Raw genomic sequence first — 9,045 nt, 5'->3', positions numbered from 1 at the left:
AATGAGAAGGAAGGACTCACTGGAGAAGGGCCTAATGCTGGGAAAGATTGAGGGCAATAGAAGAAGGGGACGACAGAGAATGAGGTGGCTGGATGGAGTCACTGAAGCAGTAGGCGTGAGCTTAAATGGACTCCAGAAGATGGTAGAGGACAGGAAGACCTGGAGGAACGTTGTCCATGGGGTCGCGATGGGTCGGACATGACTTTGCAATTAACAACAACAACAAGTATCATCTCTATTCCAGGTCCATCGTAGATCATTAATTGCCATGATTAATGCCCTATTCATACTATTTCCATACTTGAAATCTGACTGAAAAGGGTGTGACTGCAACCTGACCATCTTCTCATCAAACTTGCCTATAAAGAGATCACTGAAAACTGGATAAAAATTGTGCAGGATGGTTGAGCCCCATGATGGCCTTTTGAGGACAGGATGTATCATTGCCTCCTTCAAGGTTGGCAGAACCACCCCATCTCTCAGAAAGGCCAACCCTACCCTGTCCATGTACCAATTCCTGAGTTGCCTTCACAAGCAATGAAGGATAACCATCTAACAAATAGGAAATGAAGTTAACGGTTCCAAGTATTCTTCACACTTCCTCCTAAAATTTATTTTAAATTCCAGTGCCAGCTTAATTTACCCATCCCTTGTTGGAAAAAAAGAGAAGCAGAAATCATCCATCTGATTTTATTGGATACATTTTGAAATTGCCTTACATTTAATTGATACATTAATTTCATGAGTCTAATTAAAGTTCTATTGATTTCAGTGAATTCATTTATATAAGACGCATAAGGAAGCATTTACCAGATCATGTTTGTGCTGCCTTGAGTACATGAGGATTGGAGCAGAGGTGAGGATATGAGGTATATGAGGATTAGCACACAAATCAGAACAAGGGAAGAAAGAAATAAACAATGAAAAAAATGAAAGTTGAAGGGACATCATTGAATGGGACAAATAAAATTGTGTGGCTGGGAAATGCACAATCACATAAAAGATATCCAGAAGCTGCTGAAGGAGTAGTCAGTGACAGAATAATATCAGAAAAAGGGCAAGGCTTGTGTTTTTTTTTCTCTCTTTCTTTCTTTCTTTCTTTCTTTCTTTCTTTCTTTCTTTCTTTTTCTTTGTTTCTTCCTTTCCTTTCCTTTTCTTTCTCATTCATATGACATAAATAACATAAAAACATAAAAATTATTCTGGCAGCATGCTAACATTAAAAAAAACAACTACAACCAATACCCAATTATTTCAAAGGTAAAAATAATAAACCCCAATCATGAAAACTACATCAATAGCAGGGCTGGCTTAACTTCCTGTCCCAGACACCTGTGGAAATAGCCAAGTCTTCAAAGCCTTTTTATCTTCCTTGTTGTCACTAAGGCTTTAGGCAGCTAGAGAAATGTCATGATTTATATAGAGATCTAGATGGCTCTCACCCCAATGACATCCAGGAAGATATTAAAGACCTGGCTTTTAAGGTTATATGTTGTTTTTGAGCTGCTTTTTTGTCTTCTGTACTTTTTTTTAAAAGAAATGTTTTTTAATTGTAAGCTGTCCAGAATCATTGGAGTAATGCAATGTACAAATTGTATGTAAGGCAAAGGTTTATCCTTTCCAGTACTGTCTGACTCTAGGGGAGATTGCTCATCTCCATTTCTTAGTCAAGGAGGCTGACATTGTCGAAGGCACTTCTGTGGTCATGTGGCCAGTGTGACTATACCCTGAGGCATACGAAATGCTGTTACCTTCCCGCTGACACGGTACCTATTTATGTACTTGCATTTGCATGCTTTTGAACTCTAGGTGGGTAGGAGCTGAGGCAAGCTCACCTCATTGCACAGTGCTCAGGTCTCAAACCTGGGCTGTCAGCTTTCTAGCTGACAAGCTCAAAGTCTTAAGCCACTGAGCCATCGTGCCCCATACAAATTGTATGTATAAACATACATACATACACACACACACACACACACACACACACACACACACACACACACATATATATATATATATATAAATTGAAGGCAAGGCTATAAAATGGCCAGTCTCTGAATTTCAGGAACCTCCTGAGATGACTAGCTCACTGTCTCTCAGCATACCTTGCAACCCTACGGTTAAATTAAAATTAGCTTGGGACACTTGAAACACACAGCAGGATCACACTTGAATTTAGCATAGCCACCGTTTGCTTCTTTAAAGGATACGGGTTATGGAATTATGTGTTGAAGAGCAATGGAGTATTTTATTTATGTGTAACTATCAAACTATTTAAGGGACAGGCAGCTGCTACACAGGATTAAAATTGGCTGATAGTAGACAGAGGGGAGTCCTATGGAACGTCTGACAATATATGTCCTGTAATGCTTGTGACACATTTCCCTTGGACAGTGTTTCTCAGTTTTGGCAACTTTAAAATGCATGGACTTCAACTCCCAGAACTGAAATGGCTGAGGAATTCTGGGAGTTGAAGTCCATATATCTTAAAGTTGCCAAGAGCAGGGGTCCCCAACCTTGGCAACTTTTAAGATTTCTGGACTTCAACTCCCAGCTATGCTGGCTGGGGAATTCTGGGAGTTGAAGTCCACAGGTCTTAAAATTGCCAAGGTTGGGGATCCCTGGCCTAGAGTCTGCATCTCGTGTTTATCTCCCATTGGGCAAATTAGATGCTATTTTACTCCCTCTCATTGAAAGAAATGGGACTTACAGTGCCAAAACTTCCTTTTAACAATTTCCTTCCTTGAGCTGTCTGCTTTTACAAATTCCTTGGAACGGCTTCATCCAATCTTCTTTATCGTATAATGGTAGAAACAGCAGAGGGAAAAGCAATGGAGATGATTTGCTTATATCACACACAGTGTGCATTTTCTTTCGACCGTTGATGAGGCAAAAACCTAAATACCAAATTCATTTTTCAAAAGGACCATGAAGAGCTTAAACACAACAAAAGCATGGGGGTACCCCAATGTTGAGAAGCCCACTGAAGCATTATTTGAAAACTTTAATGTGGGCTAGGATGCATATAATAACTGGGGTTTTACATCAACAGTCACACACATTAAAAACTAACTGTATTACTTTAATTGTATAGAATGCTGTGAATATATAACTTTAGTTGCTCCTCTCCTAAGATTCTGGAAAAGTGGGGGCTTATTAAATTCACTGAATTAAATTCATTGTTTCCTTAATCACACCTTCAATCAGATTGAAGTTAGATGAAAAAAACCAAAAAGAATCTCTTCACAAATATCCTTTCTTCTTGTTCACCCCATGATGAGAGAAAGAATAAACATGGATCATGAAAACATTGAAAATTTAATTTGAATTATTGATTTGACAGTACAGTGTTTGCTACACGAGGGAACCAAGGTACAGTCTTATAGTTTATATACCTGTGCATTTCAGCCAGATAGTATTTTGATTCAGAGATGGGAATCCAAAATACCCTCAGAAAAAGATTCTTTGGTGCATGAGTGCATCTGCAACTGTCAGCAACTCTTGAACCAAACGCATCTTTTCCAGGAATTGCACTGCAGCTGCAGAGAGCGGTTGTACAATCCTAGACATAAATGCAGCTGTTTTAAGTAGCTGTCAGTAGGTGCCAGCTAGACAAAACACCCCATATAGTCTGAAACCCTTTTAAATTCAGACCATCATTCTTTCATACTTTTTAGCAGACATGAATAGAATTGCAGTCTATTCTATAAATTTACCCTAATTTTCTTCCCTTGTAATTGCTATGGGCTGGCTTAGGAAGGAATTGTACTTCCATAAGGTTGTTGAGAATTGTGAACACACTCTTAAACAGTTTAGCACATAAGCTAAGTTATCCAGAACTGCAGAGACCACTTATTGCTCACTACTGAATCCTGCATAATAAACATGAATCTTTTTTAAAAAATGATTTTATTACTTGGCACAATAAAAAAAAGAAACTATACACAAAATTATAAAACAAGAAAACAAAATAAAACTCAGAAAAAAGAAACAATACAGAGGGCACATGAATTCATGTTCATAAATGGTGGTGATATCTCATTGTAAAATCCATAGCTTAACTATGTTAACAAGAAATTCATTTCTGTGCTGTTAATGATATCAATACTGTAAAGCATTGGGTAGTTGGGGCCATATGCTTAACCTTCAACCAATGCCAATGAAGTATTTTTGCTAAAAGCAGAGAACAGAGAATCTATTTTCTTTCAGCAGATGACAATATCCACATGACAGAGATATCACTTAAAATGATATGGATCTCTGAGAATATTACATCTTTCAGTTGATACTATATAGAAACATAGAAGATTTGTGGCAAAAAAAGACCTAGTGATCCACTGAGTCTGTCCTTTGAGTTGATTTCTTTTTTTTGTTTTCTTTTTAATTTATATATTATTTTTAATTATTATTTTTATGTTTTATTTTTATTTAACTTTAATTTATTGTCGGATGATGGACATATGTTTATCCCAAGCATGTTTAAACTCAGTTACTGATGATTGACCAACTACCTCTGCTAAAAGTTGGTTCCAAGCTTCTACTATTCTTTCTATGAATATAAATACATCTGGAATTTTAATAACACCTATTAGGTATGTCACATAGTGCTACTTTTGCCATAGTTTTATAAAGTTTAATTTCTTTTGATGAAACTGTACTAACAGTTTGCAAATGTTATTCTTATGAAAAGTTATACAAATGTTATTGACTTATAAAAAGTTATTGACACATAAAAACTTCTTAGAAAGTCACAGGTTCTGTCACTATTCCTTAGATATGTGCTTTGTGCTTTTATTATTTGAATATGAAATCAGTAAATATTTCATAGTATCGTTTCGGGAGGGGGTGGGTGCCTTCCAGTCAGCACTGACTCCTGGTGACTGGACAATTCCATGCAGTTTTCTTAGCAAGATTTGGGAACCCTGGCCTTTTTCCCAGGCCAGCGGAGAGAGAGAGGGAGATGCGCCCAAGGTCACCCGTTTGGCTTTCGTCGGACTAGTCTCCTGGTTTCTATCTTGGTGCCTTAGTTACTACTTCCACGATACTAATTAGCCTTTAACTGGATTCCTGCAAATATGGCAAAGTTTGAATCTTTCTCACGTTTCTTGCAAAGAATTTCCCTCTTAGAGCAACAGCAACCACACCAAACTGATACCCCCCCCCCAGGCGTTTGGAGAGTCAAGACTGGATCTTGGACGCCACGCTTTCTGCCACCATTCCGAGTGGCCGTCTCCCTCTTCATCACACAAAGTTCTTTATGTGGTCATCGCGTGTCTGGGCACCTTCGGCCCACTGGCAGCAATAGGTTTCCAAGGGCGCGCGCGGGGAGACGGGAGCGGCCAGTCCTCCCCTACAAACCCTTCAGCCGGCGTCGTCAGGCCAAGTGGAAAAAAACGCGCCGACGCGACCCGAAAGCCGACAAGTCCGCGCACCTCCTCCTCTCCGGGGTCCCTTTGCTCCGGCAAACTCGATCGCGCCCAGAGCAACGGACCGGAGCGGGAGTCGGAAACGACGTCGCTGCCTCGGCGGAGACGGAGAGCCCGCGGCCGCGAGGAAATGCCGGAAGGCGTCCGAGACCCGCTCAGATGACAGTAAACAAATCTTAATTGGGGAGCGATTTTTGCACGGCTGCGCCCGCCGCGCCCTCTAAAAGCTTGGCCGTTGCCTAAGCTGAGTTCGGTCGCTAAACCGGTCCCCGATTCGGTTACATAAGCGCGCCGCTTGCAAGTGCTGTTTCTGGCCTGCCCAGGCGCCGGGAGGGAGGGAGGGAGGAGGCTGTCAACGAGAGAGGGGAGGAAGCCCGCTCGCCTCCGAGACCCGCAACTAACGGATCTCAGCCAGGGGCGCGCAAAGCGGCGACTGCGGGTCCATCCTCTCCCTTCTCGGGTGCCGGCCCGCCCTTCCCCTCCCCGGGGTCGTTTCTGCGCAGCGCTCTGCGGCGAAAAGATGAGCCAAGCGGCTCTTCGCCAGCAGCAGCAGCAGCAGGAAGAGGGCGAGGGACGGGGAAGGCCGAGAGGGGAGGAGTCGCGGCCAGCGCCATTGATTCAAACGCGCCGCAGCTCCGGGTCCTGGAGCCCTCCAGCTGCAAGGGCGGGCGGGCGGTCGCGGCAGCAGCCGAGCTCTGTGGAGGCGATTGGGGAGGTGAGCGGAACTCCAGCCCCCGGAGGGCTTGGGCGTGGGGGGGGGGCGGAGGGGTCGACGGGGCAGCCGGCTTGCCTCAGTCCCGACTCGCCGGCTTGTAGGTCACTTTCGCTTTGGATGTCACTTGCAGCTGCCAATCTCTCTCCCCCCCCCCCGCCCCGGGCTCCGGTGAGTGATGGGCTGCTTTCATTGGCGGAGAGAAGCAAAGTTTGCTCCCTTTCGCAGAGTCGGTCACCAGCGGGGAGAGGAATGTCGCCCGGGAAAGCGCAAGTGGGGTCCGGGGCGCGCGTGGCGCCGGGCTGAAATGTCACGGGAAGGCAAGGGACTCCGGGGTGCCCCCTTCCCAGCCTTTTACTTTTCCAACTGTCCAGTTCCAGCAATACCTCGTATTCCTCCTGCTTGGTGGTCTGGAAAAGTTATTTTATGCAGAAGTGACTTTATGGGTACACACTGCTAGCGTTGTGATGCAGTTGTCTTGCCTTTGCCGCTTTCGTTTCTCTCTTATTTGCTGACATAATTACTCTGTCCTCAAAACGCCTCGCGTGCCGCGATGTCGGTACGTTGTTTGTTTTCCCTGAAATAAACACCAGGGGTGTTTGAACTGGCTCAGTTCTTTGATAGAGGAAGAGCTGGCCGCGGGGGCTATTCACGACACACACACACACCCCTTCCAAGATAAAGGGTTGTACTAGAATAATTAAAACTCGTCAGTATGCATGTTTGACAACCGCTGTGTTGTCGTGTGACTGCGCAGCCGAGTTAGACTGCAGAATTGTCAGGCGGTGCGTGGTGAAAAGGCACGTGGAGGAAGATGGAGAGAGGTTTGAAGAGCCAGATGTGTAGTTGCCCGCCAGTGTTGGCTTCACAAAATGGGTGTGCCTAAAATAAGAAAAGGAGAACTTGGCTTTACTACGTGGGTGTGCCGACAATGAGGGAAAACACCTTCTGCGGGATAGGAGGAGTGCTAGTGCAAAACAGAAGTGGAGGTGGGTTGTGCAACTGAGTACTTGTGCTATTTATATTGTAACTTTGTTGACTTATTTGATAGAGGCCTAGCTGATACTGTATCTTTTACTGAATATATATCTAAGAGTTGGGCTGGCATTTTGGGAAAAAGACATTTTTGGTCAATCTTTGGAGAAGGTTTTACCTCAGTCTATAAAATGTTTTTTTCTCCTTTAGGCCAGGGCAGGGGTAGGCAACCTTGGCTCTTTTATGACTCGTGGACTTCAACTCCCAGAATTCCTGAGCCAGCATGGCATTTCAGGAGCATCCTTGGATTCAGATATAACCTTATAACTTTGCTTATTTTTTTTTAAACAAAGCTTTTATCTATTTTATTTTTCCTGGTGTAGCTACACAGTAATGTAACTCAGTCTTAATTCACATCAGAAGAGAACTTTGGAAGAATGCCTCTTGTTACCAAAGATGCAGAATAGAGCTCTCAATGTTCCCAAAAACAATGTTTGGCAACATTTTTCCTCCCAATTAACTTGTTACAATAAGGCGGGATGTTTTGAGACTGTCATCAGTCCTTGGCATGTTCTGTAAAAAAAACAAGATCAGATGCTGTAAGTTGTAAACCTGACATTCTTTAAGTGTATTTATATCTCCCAAACTTTCTTCACTGGTGGGACCACTGACGGTAATAAATGTGAGCATAATTGAACACATTTGCAGTGCACCAGTTGGGGAAAGCTGCTTGACATTATCCAAGGCTGCTGTCTCTAAGCTGTAGCTCTGGGAGAGAGTCATATATGGAGACTTTGGTCCTTTCTGAGTTTGGTTGTTTGCAGACATTTAATTTCAGTCAGTATGATGTTACCTAGTTAGGTATGAAATGTCTGCAAGCAAACAATAAAGTTCCGGGAGCACCAAGATTTCCACAGTTCAACCCTGAGTTACATGTATTCTTTTCTATTGGAGGGTCGTATATCCCTACACATTTATGGCAGTGTAAGTGCAACTGATTGGTAAATTAAAAATAAATTAAAATTAGCAAAAGTTTTGTTGGGCACACATGATAGGTGAACACACATTTGTATTGGGAGGTTGCCTCCTGCATGGTTTATTATATTACTAACATGTGGTATAGTAGAGTGGTAAACTCAGAAAACCCAAGTTCAAGACCCCCTTGATTATGGAGATTTACTGGGTAATTTGGGACTAGTTGATTTTTCAATTTAATCCCATAAACACTGTCTTATGTACCATAAAGAAAAGATAGGTAATGTATAAATAAACAAACAGGATGAGGGCTTCTGCTCCTTTTAAGGCTAACCTTCAGTGGAACATTTGTTGCTGTTAATTGCGAAGTCGTGTCTGACCCATCGCGACCCCATGGACAACGTTCCTCCAGGCCTTCCTGTCCTCTACCATCTTCTGGAGTCCATTTAAGTTCACGCCTACTGCTTCAGTGACTCCATCCAGCCACCTCATTCTCTGTCGTCCCCCCCTTCTTCTATTGCCCTCAATCTTTCCCAGCATTAGGCTCTTCTCCAGTGAGTCCTTCCTTCTCATTAGGTGGCCAAAGTATTTGAGTTTCAACTTCAGGATATGGCCTTCTAAAGAGCAGTCGGGGTTGATCTCTTCTAGGACTGACCGGTTTGAACACCTTGCAGTCCAAGGGACTCGCAGGAGTCTTCTCCAGCACCATCAGTGGAACATAGTATGTGTCAAGTCACCATCCAGGTTGGTTTTAGGTTAGTTGTCATAAGAATTACATTTTTTACAGCTGCAAAATACTGTGGGGTAGATATGAATTTTATGTATTTATACATTTATTTGCAAAGTCTATAGGCCACTATAAGCTGCTGACTCTGAGAAGCAACTAAAACATTCATAATAATAAAAAGCAACCCATTCTCCAAACCAGTTTCAAGACAACTGCAATAAACCAGTCTTCCT

The sequence above is a fragment of the Protobothrops mucrosquamatus genome, unplaced genomic scaffold (assembly GCF_001527695.2).
Source record: "Protobothrops mucrosquamatus isolate PMUCROS unplaced genomic scaffold, P.Mucros_1.0 scaffold856, whole genome shotgun sequence".
Lineage (NCBI taxonomy): Eukaryota > Metazoa > Chordata > Lepidosauria > Squamata > Viperidae > Protobothrops > Protobothrops mucrosquamatus.
The sequence above is the reverse complement of the archived record's forward strand: the minus strand, read 5'-3'. Positions refer to the sequence as shown.